Consider the following 17860-nt stretch of genomic DNA (forward strand, 5'->3'; position numbering starts at 1 on the left):
TAAAGTGCTTAATACCGAAGAGGTTTCTAAGCAGGGACCTGGGACTTGAACCTGTGTTGCACTGTTTCATCCTGCTTACAAGACGAACGTGTTGCCACTGAGCCATACTACCCGTGCATTTGCGGGTAGATATTACAAGTTAATTGTATCAAAGGCAAAGGGCAATAAGGGACTGGTGGAGGATTGGAGGAGGAGATTGATGTATGATTTGTCAGAGGAACGCTGGCAGAATATTTGCAGGAATGTGTGCCTCTCTTCTTCTGTGAGTCTGGGAGAGAGATCACGACAAATTAAAAACCTGAATAGGGTCTACTGGACGCCCGAGAGGTTGCACAAACATGGTATGGCTGATTCTGATGATGGCTGGGGCTGCACCCACAGAGTAGGTACTCTGGAACATATGCTCTGGGAATGTGTCAAAGTAAGGTATTTTTGGGGGAGGCTTTGCAATATTTTTAACAGGATTTTGGGAAACTCTATAGACTTTCATCTTGTAACCTGGATCTAAGGAGATGATGAGATGCTATATGATCTTTGCATTGCCCAGAAGAAATGGCTCTTCAGGGGTTCACTTGTTGCAAAAACATTGATTTAGAGAGTGTGGAAATCTAAGGTATCTCCGAAAGAAGGGAATTAGCTTGAAGAAATGTACAAACTTGCTGATATGGAGAGAATAATATTCAATCAGCAGAAGAAAAGAGCCTTGTTTGAGAACATTTGGGGTAGATTCCTGAAATTGTATTAACAATCTTTTTGTTTCTATTTGCTTGGGCTATCTTGTAAAGTTGCACATTTTATAAATTGTAAATAAGAAATAAAAAAACAGTAGGCATGAGAAGAGTACGTGGGCATGTGGCGTATTTGTGTGCAAGTAGCGCCATTCCACTACTCATCAACTCTGAACATTTCCACCAGAAGCAAACATCAGGTGGGTCAAATACCTTCTCCAGGGAGTTCAAATTCATTCCATGAAGAATGTGAACAGTCACTGCACTCATGTGGCCCCATTATGGAGTTAGATGGATCCTGAAAACCAGTGGAAACCAAAGTTACCAAAGAGTGGGATGGTATGCTGCCAGGTGGGTGAGGACCCAACCCATACTTGAAAGCTCAGTAGAGCTGAGACGCGGCATTCACCAGTGGGATTCAATGCCAGAAGAGGAATACGCTCAGTTCCACTGGGTGAAGTGAATTTGTAGTGGGTTATACCCTACGCCCAATTGCACTCTGTTCCCTTTGTCAACCAGCAAAAGTAATTTTGGTACTGTGGCGCTAGCAAAGTCAGGCCAAATCACGCCCACAACTAGACCTGCTTTTAATTTTGGACAATGTTTGGGGGCTCACTGTGACAAATCAACTTACGGGGCACCAATGATCCCGGGATGAATATCGGTTTCTAAACCATCAATCAGCCCCACAACTCTTGTCACCAGAAGGGATCCATACAGATTGGAAGCACAAGTCAATTATGAACCTCCTTGTCCAATTCTGGTAACATGGATGGAACGGCAGGCTTATCTCTGCAAGTCTGTGGATAGTTGGTTAGTTGCAACACAGCACAAATACAGCTATTGCCCAATGATAAAGGGACTGTTCTGTCAAGGTTGTATACAAATATCTACTTTATTATTACAATCCAAAATTGACTAGAACCGCGCTGCTGATCCAAATCCCTCCAGAGGTGCCCTGCCGCCGGTAGACCTGATCCAATCCAATGACCAGAGCTGACGGTCCAATTTAATTACAAAGGACTCTAAGTATGAATAGGAAGAACAGTGACCCATAGTATATCTGCATTGTATTATCACAATCTCAACCCATCCCATCTTTAAATTCAGAACCCTAGTATTGTTAGAATCCTTCTTGTGCTGATTTTCTCACCTGTGTTACAGAACCATAACTCCTTAGTGATTTTGATTAATTAAAGTAATTCCCATATAGAACAGAGTTATGAGCGGCCGTGAATGACTGATTCATGCGTGGCATCCTCTTTTCCATAGTCATTAATATAGTATAAAAAAACCTATCTGTTATTTTTAAAATCGAATTTCTATTTTCATTTCCGCGCCTATTTTGCAAAAATGCCTCTCACTAAAACCTCCATAACTTCTTAAATGTTAAAGATAGAAACGAAATTTCAACTCTCACTGATACCTAAGACCCTTAGCTACACCCACAATAAAATCGCGGAACAGTGTATATGACCTGTTTTTCTCCAATATCGCATAGTAAAAGTTTGCCGCAAATTTGCAAAGTTCAAAAGTTTACACGTATCTCTTTCCCATTACACGTGTCTCTTTCCCATTTCAAAGTGGACCCATTCTGATCTGAAGTGTGTACTGTTGGTTATGTTATAGCTCATGTGTGTTAGGACCTGTTTAGTGTTGCTTTCCTCAGAAATTCTATCCATTTAAGCATTTTTGCACCCTTTTACATTATTTTACAAAGCAATTTTCACCTGTCAGTTTAAAAGTGTAAGTTGCCTAAAACGGTTTTCTCTCTTGTTGGGGGAGGGAAGATTGCATCTAACTCTAGACATTGTCTTTCATTCCTGAATACCTGCTGCTTACTCACATTTGTGTAGGTTTGCTCATTTGTACTTCAGTATTTGCAGGGGGAACTATTAACCTAAACACTATCTGTGCACAAAACAAAACTGTTCTTTTTCCAGTGTTTTCCACTCTGCATCATTATAAGTGAATTCAATTGCTTTGCTTGTTTTCTGAATTGTATTGTCACCGGTAGGTGATTGCTGTCCCATATAGATAGATAGATAGATAGATAGATAGATAGATAGATAGATAGATAGATAGATAGATAGATAGATAGATAGATAGGCAGGCATGGGTGGGTGGCTAGAGAGAGAGAGAGAGAGGGAGAGAGAGAGAGAGATGGATAGATGGATAGATAGACAGGTAGGCATAGGTAGATAGATAGATAGATAGATAGATAGATAGATAGATAGATAGATAGATAGATAGATAGATAGATAGATAGATAGATAGATAGATAGATAGATAGATAGGCAGGCAGGGGTGGGTGGCTAGAGAGAGAGAGAGAGAGAGAGAGAGGGAGAGAGAGATAGAGAGAGATGGATAGATGGATAGATAGACAGGTAGGCATAGGTAGATAGATAGATAGATAGATAGATAGATAGATAGATAGATAGATAGATAGATAGATAGATAGATAGATAGATAGATAGGCAGGCATAGTTGGGTGGCTAGAGAGAGAGAGAGAGAGAGAGAGAGAGAGAGAGAGGGAGAGAGAGAGAGATGGATAGATGGATAGATAGACAGGTAGGCATAGGTAGATAGATAGATAGATAGATAGATAGATAGATAGATAGATAGATAGATAGATAGATAGATAGATAGATAGATACATACATACATACATACATACATACATACATATATGTATTAAACGTATGTGTGATTTGAATATTGAATAAATAAAGAAATATTTACCTTTACAAACTAGCCTGATTCCTGGTTCAGTGTGACCTGGGGGGGTATTTTGAGACGGGTGTGATATGAGTGGTATATCATTCAGAATATTGAACTTATAGACAAACATAAATAAGGGTTTCATTGCGCACTACATGCTAGGCGAGACCTGGGTGTGTGCCTGATTGAAATCCCTTACAGCACACCCATGAAATACCTTTCAGCTTCCTGTCTGCCTTGTCCTAGAGAAGCCTGCATCGCACCTGCTATACCATCAGCATCATTTACTGATCCGTTCTGCGGTACCAACCATCACCAACTTTCCCCGTCAGTGCCTAGCACTATCTCTGCACCAGGCTTTTCAGGGGTTGATGCTCATGGAGAGGGGAGCAGCCCCTGCAACACCCTGACTAGCATTTCCTCAGGGAGGTAATCAGGTTGGTATCCAGCTACACACTACGCCCAAGTGTGCCCGCTGCTAGCCTGAAGCCTCAGCCACGAACCAGCCGAAGAGAAACAGGTACACAGTGCAGGTGAGATGCACGCCTTAACAAGGAGCGGCAGGAGACGCCCACCTCCCCACGGGCTAATGCTATTTCCAAAAAGTCTTTTTGTGGGACACCACATATAAATAGAACCACTGAGTGGAAAATGAGACACACACTCAATGTTTCCACTTGACTTTACAGAGAGGGATTACTTTGTGTAATTCTTCAAATGCAAATGTAACCACCAAGTGGTCAAATAAAATGGCAGTCGTTGAGAACAAATGCTGTCTGATCAAATAGGAAAACATTCCTGTGTAATATGAGCTAAGTTGCTTTATAGCATATGATAGGAGTGTGTACTCTGCGTGTCACAGGGCCCCATCCCAGGAGGACATGGGAACATCAAAGCATCCATTCTCTGCAGGCATGATGATGGAAAAGGACATTCTAATTCCCGCAAAACATCCTTATCCTCCAGAAGCGGGCAGAATGTTCCTTTCAATGTCATGACATTCATCAACCTTCTGTTTCAAGATTGCCTGTGGCTTCATCATGTGTCAATCAACCAATGAGGCCTATGGCATCACAAAAGGATCACCCTGAGGTCCCGCCCTCTGACGTTCACTAGATTTTCTTTAGACAGATAGAACTAGATGCCACACAGAGGCAAGTCTGCGTTTAACAACATATTATATAGAGTGCATGCTGACTGGTGGTACACAGGTCTTATTTCTTTGTCATCTGTCAGTGGACTGGTGCAGCATTGCATTCAATATTAACACGTTTCTTTTATTTTTCAGAGATAATTGTGTTTTTAAAATACAAATAACAGGGTGGTCCTTATTGGCAGTCAAAAATGCAACATGAAAAGGCGCCCTGTTACAATGCAGAGCTTTCGATAACACGCGACGTGTGTGTCCCTGCATTTATCTTCATCGTGTTCGTCTCAATTAATGAACCATCCACGAGCTGCAGACTTTCGCTTTTCAATACATCAAATAATGGTGTTGGGTGTGGGAGGCGGCTGTCACTTCTGGGACCCCGGAACTGTACACCCAGGAGGAGTTTCTGCACATGCACTGTAGTAATGCGCCGAGAGATGAATTCATGTGACAGCATTTGTGAAATGCACTCGACTTAAAACAAGTATGGTCCTGTATTCCACTAGACCTTCCAGAAGCAGGCCATAATTCAACTTTAGCAATCATAAAACATGGGTTATTGTGAACATGATATATGTATGCTGCAGCACGGGTGGCATGGCAGAATCATGTGCTCATCTTCACTCATGTCACATCCTGTACCATGGGCTTGATATGATAGGTTATTTATAACATGCTTAATACCCATTGGTTTCTAAGCGCGGACTCGGGGATCGAAGCTGTGCTGCTCCATGTAGTCTTGCTTCCAAAGCGAGCACGTTGCCGCTGAGCTATCCTCCCCTCCCGAGCTTAAGCCCCAATTGTGATGAGGCTTAAGCCCCATCACAATTTCCAGTAAGACCAGGCAGTTGCCTAGTTTCACTGTTAAACCTCCATTGTTGGAGATGTTAAAGAGCTACACAAGAGTGCTTGTTACAGTAGGATTTCTCATGCCCTTTTAATTCAAATAATCTCAGGTCAACAATATTTGCTACACATGGCAGTGTTCACTCTTCTGTACATTGTTTGGATGCTATGGGTGCAGAAAGAGATACTGAAGTATTGCCAGCCATGACGAGTAGCATTAGAATGGCAAAACGCCAGCAGTCGTGTACATGTAATACATCCAAGACTACCACGTGTGGCACAGTATTCTCAGTAACAGCAATACATCTTCCTGTGTGGTACCCCCAGAGATGAAACAGTGCTATAACATTTGCATTATCTCCCACTGAGCTTCATATACTGTAGCAATCATCCCCACACTGGGGGTGTACATTGATGGTAATGTCCCATCCGCCCAAGCACTCAGTCCGGGGTGCGTATTGTTTTTCTTTTTTTTTAAATAGGAGATGGCTCTGTGTGTATTTCACAAGCCCAATCTCACATGAAAAAGAAAAACAAAACACGCTGCCTCTTGCCATAGTAAATAGTAAAAGGGCGCTGTCCCTTTTCTATTTCTATGGCAGGCCCTGAGGACTAGGAAGGAGCACTGGGAGCAGAAGAGAAAGCTCTAGTCTAGCTTGTAAGGGGGCAGGGAGGAAAGTGTTTGAGGAAAGGGTGCAGGTTGTCTGGAGGGGAGGGGGAATGGTGGGGTCCTGGGGTAGCAACAGGGAGGGGCTCCTGATGCCTCCCTACAATGAAGGTGGTGGCAACCAGCAAGGTCCTTAGTGGCTGAGAAAATGCAGGCAGTACAGTGTATTGTTCCCCATGTTTCCAGCTACCTGATTGGCTGAGTGCCCTTCCCTAGGTACGAATGTGTCATTTCAGAGTAAAATGTTTCTTTTTGAAGGGGAAGAGCATGAGCCAAGATCTTCTACATTGACAGGACACATTATTATTTGCCATGCACCTTAAGTGATGGAGATGTATTTATTTACTCTAAGAGTCACCAATGACCTGCAGCCTGCGCCTATGTCTGGGCTCAATGCTCTATCAATATGTTTAAAATACAGCTTTGAGCCTAACATATCAGTCTATGTTTGGGCACAGTGCCAGCTTAGCTGAGCAATGAGCACAATAGTGCATGGGATGAACACTCCATGCATTGGTGTAAGCAAATGTATTAACCTTCAACAGCTGTTCACTTGGAAAGGGGAACATCTAGAAGATACCTGGCATCGCATGTTTCCTGGTGATAAAACGCTTGTATCAACCATCCATCACAGGGTGAAGGGATTTAATCAATTTCAGGAAATAATTCCTTTGTTAATTTCCACCTGTGTAAGAAATTAACTTTACATTTTGCCCCAGTGCTGCATTATGTATCGCTGCTAGCAACGCTGAGTTGATATTATGATGCCCATCTAATAATCCATACTTGACTCAATTCCCCATATTTTTAGAGCATTATTACATTTAAGATGAAAGCATATATGTCATAAATTAGCATCCTAAATTCCATGGCTACAAACTTCAGAAAATAAGTAGAAAATAACGGAAATGGGATTTGTCAGGTTCACACTTGATAACATTAGGCCGAGTCACTTGAATCGATAGCATAGTCCAGCCTACATGCATATATCTCTCATTGAATAGCTTTGCTTTCTCTAGACACTGATCTAGATCAACTTGTCAGAGTTTTGCACTGTTTTATTAATGTCCTTACGAAGGCACGGACCCAGAGAAAGCAATGGCCTCTCCTAAAGAATAAGGGGCGTTGGCCACATGATTCATTTGACCTACTTAGTAAGATCACAAAGTACAGTATTATATGTCAGTTGAACCCTGCTCTATCGATTAAACCCATCTATGCAAATTTCACTCAAACTATTTCACAGCCACTTAAAAGGAGACTTTAGAGAAAATGAAGCAGACTACTTGCATGCGAAACTAGATGCAGTGTTTACAGGGAGATGAGCACATCCTCCCAAATCTTCATTACAGACACTGTCAAGTAGTCCAATGACCAGGAGGCTATAACTAATACCCCAAATCCTTTTGACATAACCTTACTGTTTATTAATCTAGGGAATGTGATTGGACATCAATGCAATCAATGTCATTCAAATCTGAAACTAAGTCCTTTCAGTTAAAAACCTGTAACTTTATTTTTAGCAAAGAAGATCACATGTAGGCAGAGTCGGGTCCCTGGATATCTATGCATTTGGCAGGTCTGTGATCTGGGCATGGGATCAGAGCAAATGAGCGCTCTTTGCCAACGTCTGCTGCATGAAGCACTAAGGGCAATGGAGGTACAGTGTCCTGTTTTTCCTGTACTCCTGGCCATTGTGAGTGAGCAATAGAATATGGATACATTCTGTGTGCATGTGAGCTCAGAGAATGCTGGGTGGTGGAATGGAATGAATATTCCATGTGAGCATCAGTTAATGGCTTGAGCTAATGTGAGTCAGGTGGCCACCGCGTCTCACGGGTGTCTATATGTCTGAGAACAACTGAAGCTATGAAACAAATAATTGAAGAAAACATCTTTCATCCTCTGTATGCTGGTCGCCTGTGTCCTCACCAAGAAACCCAGGGATGACATCATAGCAGGAGGTGGCATAAGCACCTCAAAGGTGGCAAACATTGATTGATGGGCACCTTTATTTAATGGGTATATTGCACACATTAAAAGAAAAATGGATTTTGTTTGCAAAGAACAATTTGCATCAGAAATTGATTGGCTTCTGATTTCTGTTTTACATTGATAGCTGTTTAAATGATGTAAGTAACTCACTCTATAACTACCATTCATAGGAAATGTGAACATTCCACCATCTAACAACCTTTGAACTGTAGGGCAGATCAGCATGACATTTTACAAATGAGGTGGCTGGCTGGCCCAACCTATCCCTCCTTCCCCCACCAAAAACAGGAAAGGTTGGTGCAAATTCATGTAATGACTCAAAAGTTTAAAAAGTTCAAAAAAGGGTTAGATTTTCACTTTTGCATTGGTTTTCCAACAGACACACACAGCCCAAATCCCTTGGTGTATTTTTACTGACTGAGAAACAAGTTGGGCACATAGCTCTTTCTTGGTTTGGCATAAACCTGTTCAGTATTTTTTTATTCATGTGGCAGACAGTGGGGTGCCCCCGGTACACAACAAGTTAGTTGCATCTGCCAGGATGCATTGCTGTACCCAAGGTTTTTCAATAGTGAAGATGTGCCAAATGAAAAATCAAGATTTGTGAGAGTTGTTTTTTTTTTTAAATGGCCTCAACAAATGTTAAGGCGAGGGAGTGTGGGTGTGTTGAGGCTGCAAAGCATGTGGGCAGGATCAAAGAGAAGAATTATTTGTGAATATGTGTTTTCTTTCCAAAGTACGTCTATGAGAACTTGATCTAAGATTTTGATTATTATTGAGTACCAAAAGAAAAGACTAAATACTTGACGAATATAAAATAATAGCATATGTCAACACAATATCCACCAATAAGGGGAAAAGGAGCATTTTAAGTTCATTGGGAAGGAACTCCTGCTTTTTTATTATAAAAATGGAAGGTTTGCTTCCTAAATGAATTTAAAATGTGCGGTAGGGTGGCATTAGTGGCAATCGTGGGATTTCATGGTTTAAGGATGTGGGATTATCTTTCAAAGCTTTAATTTGTGGCTCAAAATTAAATGAATAGTGTGCCACGGAAGTGTGAGCGGTGCCCGTACATGTTTTCATTAGTCTTTGTGTTGAGTGGGCAGGTGCTTCACATGATTCAACAATGAAGGTCTCTATTTTCTCAGCACATCAGCAGTGCAAATCTTGATCTTCACATAAGACCTGTTTATTTAAATACCTATGTAAAACAGTAATGTGTGTTTTAATGGATGACGGAGACATGTACGGTGTATTAAAGAGAGGTAGCAGTCGAGTCACTTTGGAAATTGATACAGTGAGGAGGGGAAACATGTGCACTATTGTTTCAAAGATCTCGATTCGCAGTGAGATGTAGGATTTCGATTCCTATCAAGTGGCAAAAGAAAAGATTGATTAAATACCCCCCAAAATGTGGAATAATGAGATGTGGCAAGCACAGTATGTAGTGAGTTTTAGGCTCTAGGAATGGAACCTGCCAGTGCTAAGCTCCAATTATGCTGTGGTTGCGATTTTGGGCAAGATCACAGGAGCGGTTTTGGGGTTTAGCCTAAGCCACAGTTTGGTAAATTAGAAAAGAAAGGTTTGTTGCTCCCGGATATCTTGCTTGTAGTTTGTGAAATAATTATTTCTGACACCTTGGTTAGTATGAATTACTTCGTTTATTGTTCGTTGTTTTTCTGGGTGATTTTTTCTTTTCAAAAGCAGCGGAGCACCGCCCAGGACTCCAGACGGAACATAGAGGGCCCAACAGGAGCCAGGACTGCCGTAAAGGACAGTTTATATTACAGAACCCCATTTTGGGCACACAGCAAACCGCAACTGGCCTTGAGAACGACCGTAAGGTCGAAACACGTGTCGGCTGACCTAACTTGCTTGTCAAGTTCCAAAGAGTGTTTTTCATAAACACATGTATTTTAAAAAGAAAAAATCACCCAGAAAAACAACGAACAATAAACGAAGTAATTCATACTAACCAAGGTGTCAGAAATAATTATTTCACAAACTACAAGCAAGATATCCGGGAGCAACAAACCTTTCTTTTCTAAAGCACAGTATGTAGTAGATGGGGGTAAGAAAGTATTGTGGTTGATTTAGAACAAACAATGAAGATCTTGATTTCTCTAGGCAGTCAGTGCTGAGGATCTTGATTAATATTGCGTTAACAAAGACAATACACACTACTTAATCCACCGTCCCTGTCTCACCCTAATATGTTGTTCTATATGGTCATTTACTGAACCTCAAATGCGTTTTCTGGCTTTCTTTTTACATCCTTATGAGGGTACCCTCCCTCATACATAACAGATACTGTAGGCCCTTAATAGGCTTAATGATGTCCAACGGGTACAGGAGGTTCTTTTAATAACGCTGGATGTTACATCGCTATATACAGCCTTCATCAATGATCAGGGATTTAGACCGAAGGACTATTTGTCGTGGAATTGATCTGTAAACCTGCTTCAACGTTCCCAGAGGCCAAGCAAGATGATTCAATATGACTTCCTGTTTGGTGGCATTTGTCCACCAAAACCATGACACTGCAATAGGAACTACATTTGACCCACGTCTGCTAATTCTGTGATGATAATTGGGCGGATCCCTATGTACTGAGCAATCCGGCCAGCCGAGAGAATGCCCACATCACAATGTGACTTAGGTATATTCATGAGTAATCTGGGGCCAGATTATAAACTATTGACGTTTGTCAGATTTATGAACAATAATGATTGAAATCTTGGACCTCAAGGAGAATGTGATGCAATAGAATAGCCATTTGGCTGTATTTCAAAAGTCACTGCTGGCCATTCCCTCCTTCAGGCCCACTATGCACAAGTTCCTGGGATCATCAATGACATCCTCTATGTGGAATGTTTAAGGGCCAGAAGAACGCCTCTACTGATACTTCATATGCAAAGATAGGAAAGTCTGTTTTAAACAGAGAGGTTCAGCAGCAAGTTTTGGATTCACCTTATAAAAATGCCTCAGCATCCCAAGGAATGATTTGGTTGTGTATAGAGGTACGCAGAAGGATATGAAAGATGTGTTGAGGTTTGATACCACGTATGGGAATGCATCCTCAAAGATTTTGGGGATAATGAACAAGAAGTGGCATATATTAAAAAAGGATCCAAGGTTAACTGATCAGATTGCTGGGAAGCCGAGTACTGCTTTTAAACGAGGGGAAAACCAAGATGATATTTGAACTAACAGTTATGCTTCTCCTGTAGCAATAATGCACATTTGTGTGTATTTTCTCTCTCTTGTCCCTCTGTCTCTTACTCCCCCAATACTCTCTCCCTCTCTCTCCGTCTCTCTCTCTCTCGCCCTCTCTCTGTCTCACCTTTATCTCTCTGTGTCTTCTCTCACTCCCTCTCCCTCCCACTTCTCTCTCTCTCTCTCTCTCTCTCTCTCTCTCTCTCTCTCCCTCTCCCTCCCTCTTCTCTCTCTCTCTCTCTCTCCCCCTCTCCCTCCCTCTTCTGTCTCTCTCTCTCTCCCTCTCCCTCCCTCTTCTCTCTCTCTCTCCCTCTTCTCTCTCTCTCTCTCTCTCTCTCTCTCTCTTTCTCTCTCTCTCTCCCTCTCCCTCCCACTTCTCACTCTCTCTCTCTCTTTGTCTCTCTCTCTCCCCCTCTTCAGGGCTGCCCCACACCTGCCCTTTGAAAACCCATGTTCTTCCATTGTATTGGAAGATTCTGAGGTTGGCACGTCATGTCCCTCTAACCCTGTATTTCCGGATTTGGCATGCAAGGCTTGAGCTTCACACTGAGCAGCTAAACGCAGAAACCAATCAAAAACCCTGAAATAACTGTTGCAAGCGAGGGTTGTGGCGTGGCCAAACATGCAAATTACGTGTGGTGGAATTTCAGTCTTGCAACACGCTTCATGAAATCGCCTTCCCAGTCATTTCATGGGCCGTGTTCGCACCTATAGGCACAAGTCTCCCAATACTTCCCTGACTGTGAGTTGACATTCCAGTTATGCTTTCAGGGCCAGCATCTCCACTCAACTGATGGTTACCAAATGCACAGCCCTGGGTAGGTCTAACCTAATCTCAAAGAGGACTTTAGGTAGTTCATTAATTATAACTGTTAGTGACATCGAGGGAAGTATATATATACTAATAATGGAATGCTCCTGTTGTATTCTTCACTTTTTTCTACAGTATACATTTTAAACTTGTTGACTCCAACTCAAGTTTTCTTTTTCCTGCTCTTCTCAATTTCAAGTCTTCTTTCCTTGTCTGCCTAATTCTGATGCTTATCATCTCAATTTCAAGTCCTCTTTCCTTGTCTGCCTATTTCTGATGCTTATCATCCCAATTTCAAGTCCTCTTTCCTTGTCTGCCTATTTCTGATGCTTATCATCTCAATTTCAAGTCCTCTTTCCTTGTCTGCCTATTTCTGATGCTTATCATCTCAATTTCACGTCCTCTTTCCTTGTCTGCCTATATCTGATGCTAATCATCTTTATGTCCTTTTCTTCTGTTATGTGAAGTCCTTTTCTGTCTCTTCATCTCGGACCACACCGTCTCCTCTTTTCTCTCCAAACGTCTGCACTCTTTTTCTCACATCTATATCTTTAGTCATTCTCAATGTTTCCTTTTTCTTGTTCACATTCGTATTTCATATCCCTTATCCAATGCATAGCCGCTTTGTTTTCTCTCCCCTTTTCCTCTTTGCTTTCTCTTCTCTTTTCTCGCCCCTGATGGATTTCAGAGGCTTGACCACTCAAATCGATTCTATACAGATTCTGTTTTCTAGCCCCTCTCCTTCCTTCTTAGCCACGGTTTTGTTTGTTTTCTCTCCCCATCGCATGTCCACGCCGCCTTTCCCTCTCTCGATCTCTTTATCTCCTCCCCTCGTTTTCAATTCTTCTTCTCTTCACCCCCTTCTTTTTCACACTCATGATCTTTCCCCCTCTGTCGCTTCAACTCACCCCAGCATCTGCAGCTGGATACATAGCAAGACAATCATGTTCTTTTCTGCTTTTTAATCTTGGCCTGATCAGTCGGCCCTTGCTTCTCCAATCGCAGCTCGGCGCGTGATATCTCTCTGCTAGCGTTTCTTATTTAATTAAAGCAGACACTGACAGAAGGACACGGATTACGACTGTAATGGTGCATTTACTTAGATTAATCGGAGCCTCCTTTTGGAGTAATGGCTTAAACAAAGAACAAAAGGAAATTGTTATGAAACAGCCTTTTATCCCAGGCAAAGGTCACATTATGAGGTTTTCAATTTCGTCGTCAGCCTCTGTTCCATGAGGATTCACAGGAGATCCACGGCCAGAGCGTGCCGTTGTTATAATGCAGTCATTACAGCTGCAAATTAAAATGTCTGGTTTTAAAACAGGTTGCTTATCTTTCAGAACCATCTAATTAGCATGGTGTGCATTGTTTGCAGGGAAACAGGGACTCCAACGCTAATGACCCGCTGCCAGGTGACCACCGCGCCGTGCGGAACAACAAAGACTCTTTCAAATGAAAGGGTGCTTTTTGGATGTGGTGCGTGGCACCCACCTAGACAGGAAAATACCAGATAAATTAGGGACATCTTTTGTGTTGCATATAAAAAAGACATATCTGCACCCGGCAAAGGAGCAGAATGTGCTTTCATCTTTTACGTTGGTGAGAAAAGGAGCGGGCACCTGGTTAGAAGAAGGAGATGGGAGGAGGGGAGCCAAAGAGCATAGAACTACATGGGCACTGGCCTGCGGGAAGAACTGGGGAGGTGGGGGGGGCCTAACGGACTCCGCCACACTAAAGTTAGGAAAGCGACACATGTGACCTCCTCTCCAGTTCTATGGAAACTGTTCCCTCACCGCCATCTCCCGCTTCCTTTATTGTGCCCATCTTGAGCTTACTCAACGGGCACTTATTGTCTCTGGAGAGCATATGTGCATCGAGCGCAATCACCAAAATAAATACATTGAAATATTGCACAGTCTACACATGGTTTTAGAGAGGCAAACTTTCAAAGGGATGGCTCAGTGGAAGAAACTAATTGTCACAGACACCAGGCGCAGTCAGGAACTCCTAGAAACAGTGGATTCCAATTGGGATCTCATGAGAAGTGAAGGTACAACAATGAGTGGGAAGATGAAGACCTCAGCTTCCAGTTGCCTGAAATCCTGAGGGAAGTTGACCTCTCTAGAGTGGCAGGGCTCAGTACTCTGGCCAATTAGTGTCATGCACACCGGGATAAAACAATATACTGGAATACAGAATGTTTAACAAGGGATGATTCTACTGGCCCTGAATCAGGACACAACACAACATTTAAGTAGCCAAAGTCTTATTTAGTGACTATTTTCACTTGCCTTATTAAGTTTTGTACATAACTTGTGGAGCCAAGCTGCAGCTTTATGTTCTCCTCAACAGGGCATACTGGCCGATATTGGTGCAGACAGAATAGACATGTTTTCTTACAGTAGCTTGGCCTTTTTTTACAGGCATTCTGGGCAAAGCCAACAGGAGTATGTTCTTTGATGGGGCTGCTGGCATACGTTGGCAGAGCAAGTATCATTCCTGGCATTATGGGATTTTTTTCTCTTCTGCTACTTTGCATCTTATTTTATAACTAAGCGTGTTCTTCTTCACTCAACTTTTTCTCCCACCCCTACTGTTGACTCCAGCCTTTCCTATTTCCCTTCTGCTCCTGCGTCTATCACTACCTAGTCTCTGAGTCAGATCACACGGGTAGCTTGGTTCACCCTTTTATCTTTCGTCTCCATATTTTCCTCAAGTGCAAGACCATCTCCTTTCACTATCTTCCTAATTTAAGGTTGATGTAAACTGCCAATTCCACTGTGGTGAGCGCTTTGGCAAAAGTGCTAGATGAGCTAGAATATATACAAATACAAAGCAAATATGAGCATGTTCCTTGGTGGCAATAATGGCATATATTGGTGAAGCCCGCATGGACATATTTGGGCAAAACCAGCATGAGAAATATTGTACAACCGGCAGAAAACTGCCATATATTGTGCTCAAAGACATCATTAAAATGTTTTGGAAAATGCTGCTGGCCACTCTTGGTGACTTCAGATCTACCTGATTTGTTCATGTTACACTACAAACCTGATTCTAAACGGTGTTTTTTTTCACATGTTTTCCAATGAACGCGTGCTACAAAATGCACCAGTTTAACCTATCATTTTAAAAATGTTCCGGGGGGCAAACATCTGCCCCACCTCGCCTCCCTTGCAAATCCACTTGGTTGGTTGGGGCTCACTTGCTAAGCTCAGACGCTAATGCACAGTCATGGCAAATGTTTATGCCCTCCGCCCACGATTAAAACATTCACCAACTACCGCTCTATGCAAAGGGCTGTGCAATGTATATTAATAAACCGGTTATTTAAAACGTGTGCTGCACCTTGTCAGTTAAATAGGGCTGCCCTGTTTAGGGAATGTGAAAGAAATATTAGTCAATCCTTGCACATTCAAAACCACACTCTTGTTAAAACCATTCTGCACCTCACCAAAAATAAGGAGAACATTACTTAAAATGCAGTCATCACAGTACCCGATTATCCGCTTTATTGTGACCCTTTAACAACAAATCCCGGGTTGCACTTAGAAAAGAGATTAACACAGCACATGCGCTTTCTCTGTGCTTGTCAAACAGAGCAGAACCGAAGGAGTTAACTGGAGACCACCTTCACGAAGTACGGACCTGTTACACGAGCCTCTGATAAAGGCTCCAATGACGTCATGCATTGTCAGCCCTCTCTTAGCAAAATATTTGTGTTGGAAGCAGCGAAACAAATGCCTTTTTCATTTTCTTTGAGGACAGCCTCCCACCTCTGGTTTCCCAAGCAGCGATGGCCAGGCAGGCGGGCTTGGCTAAGCTGCCTGTAGATGGGGACTGGGACCCAACTGCATAACCAAGGAGAAAACGACGAGCACCCCAAATCTTCACCAGGCTTTGCATCAAGCATGTCTGTCTTAGCGTGCCTACCGCCTTATCTTTGCCCCCTTTCAGTCATTTGCAAAGACCACTGAAAGTTTGAGGAATTGGTTTATGTTGCCCTGAGAAAAGGGTCGGTTCTGTTCTTTGCTATGTTAACATTAAATGTGGAGGTGTGAGCGATGCAGCACAATCCACAGATCCCCCCTCTCCCTCAATGAAGACAAATATATTTTCAATTTACGATTAAATTGGAATCCAGTTAAAAATTGCTTAATAATCAGAAGGCCGTACCTCCAAGGTGGGCCACCGGCATTGACACAAGTGTTTTGGGTGTAGATCACTGCAGTAAAAAGGCTCCTCCCATTGGAAAAGACTCTCCTCCCACAACTTTAGACTCTGCACGGAGCGGTAAACGTTTCCTTTCCAATCGGCTGACGGCACATGAGGGCAATGAGCAGTGCCTTAAGTGGCATGGAAAATGAGCTGGGTCTCATCAATGGGGTGTGGTCTAAAGGGGTCGCCTACCTAGGCCAAGCCCCCTTCCATGCCCCAGCTTAATGCACTGCCAGCACCCCTGCCAGGCAGCCCGTTGTAGAGATCAGCACCCTCTCCCAACTGGGGGCTAGGGGGCTGATCTCAACATCTATTGCAGAAAGGGATGCCTGGCTGTGGACAGCGCCACACGTTTTCAGCCTTAATAGTGGCACTGACCATCACCAGACTAATGGGCAGCAGCACCATCATGGCTGAAAAGGTGAGGCTGCAGGAAGCCAAGGCCTTTTTTCCTAAAGCCTGAAGCTCCCGCAAATGAGCGGTAGCATCATGCTCTAGAAAGAAATGCCTCTGCTTCTTGTGGCCTCACATTTTCTTCTATAATGGTGGCACAAGCCCACAGGCATCTCTTGATTAAAGAGATGCCTCACAGGTGCCGGCAATACCATTATAGCTTAAAGGCTTTTTTTTTCAATTCTGAAGCCTGAAGCTCTCGCACATGAGAAAGAGCTTCATGCTTTAGAAAAAAAGTCTTGTCCTCTTGCGGCCGGGGATGCAAGGGGACATTAGGGGGCCCTGGCCGGGACCTGCCTCAGAACCATATATCTGAACCTGCCGGGGCTCTGCCCCAACTAGCCCCACCCACTTAAAGCCCTGGCAGTGCAGTGAGCATTTATCAGTGATGCCCGATTCATACTTGTTACATCTGTCGCCTGTATCCTCACGCTCAAACTCGGTGGGGATACAGGGGTGGCTCACACATATATACTTTCCATTTGGGTGTTTGAAACATCTTAAAGTGAGGGAGGATTTTAGCGAAAGGACTTTCTTGTGTACTATGAAAATGGGGGGAATCCACAGTCCGGTACAGGGTGCAGTTTCCACCTAGACCCTAAACATGAAATTGACTTCATGGCTATTGGCTGATCTGTCTCTGTTGTCTCTGGCATTAGTGCCCACGTCCAGACATGTAATTGGGGTGTAGGAAACGATGACCGTCAATAATTTGCTGTAACAGGTTTTATGGTTTACAAAATCCGTGTTGCATTGCACCCATTATCTGATTCGAAGATAATGCTGTAGGACTTTGCAAGCATGTTATGTTTACACTCGTTTGTGGAAAACGTATCCTAGTTCAGAGTGCTGAGCTTATTGGCACTTTCTGATCAAGTACACAACAGCTTCTGAATATATGTTGGTCCTTCATTAACTGTGGAAGTGGGCATGAACTATCTTTTTTCATGCTACTCCTATCTTGAGGGCACAATACACCACTATTTCGGACATGCTTTGGTGCCGTGAGACAAATGCTGCGTGGATGTGATGGGCACAGTATCAATGCTTTT

At 42.9% G+C, this 17860-nt stretch overlaps 1 protein-coding gene across 17 annotated transcripts in view; it reads right to left on the bottom strand.

Annotated features, from left to right (window-relative positions):
- SOX6 (SRY-box transcription factor 6) overlaps window positions 1-17860 on the bottom strand; it is a 1055545-nt gene that overhangs the window by 783052 nt on the left and 254633 nt on the right. The gene's annotated exons all lie outside the window — the stretch shown is intronic.

This window comes from Ambystoma mexicanum, chromosome 11, assembly GCF_040938575.1.
Source record: "Ambystoma mexicanum isolate Mex_15411 chromosome 11, UKY_AmexF1_1, whole genome shotgun sequence".
NCBI classification, from domain to species: domain Eukaryota; kingdom Metazoa; phylum Chordata; class Amphibia; order Caudata; family Ambystomatidae; genus Ambystoma; species Ambystoma mexicanum.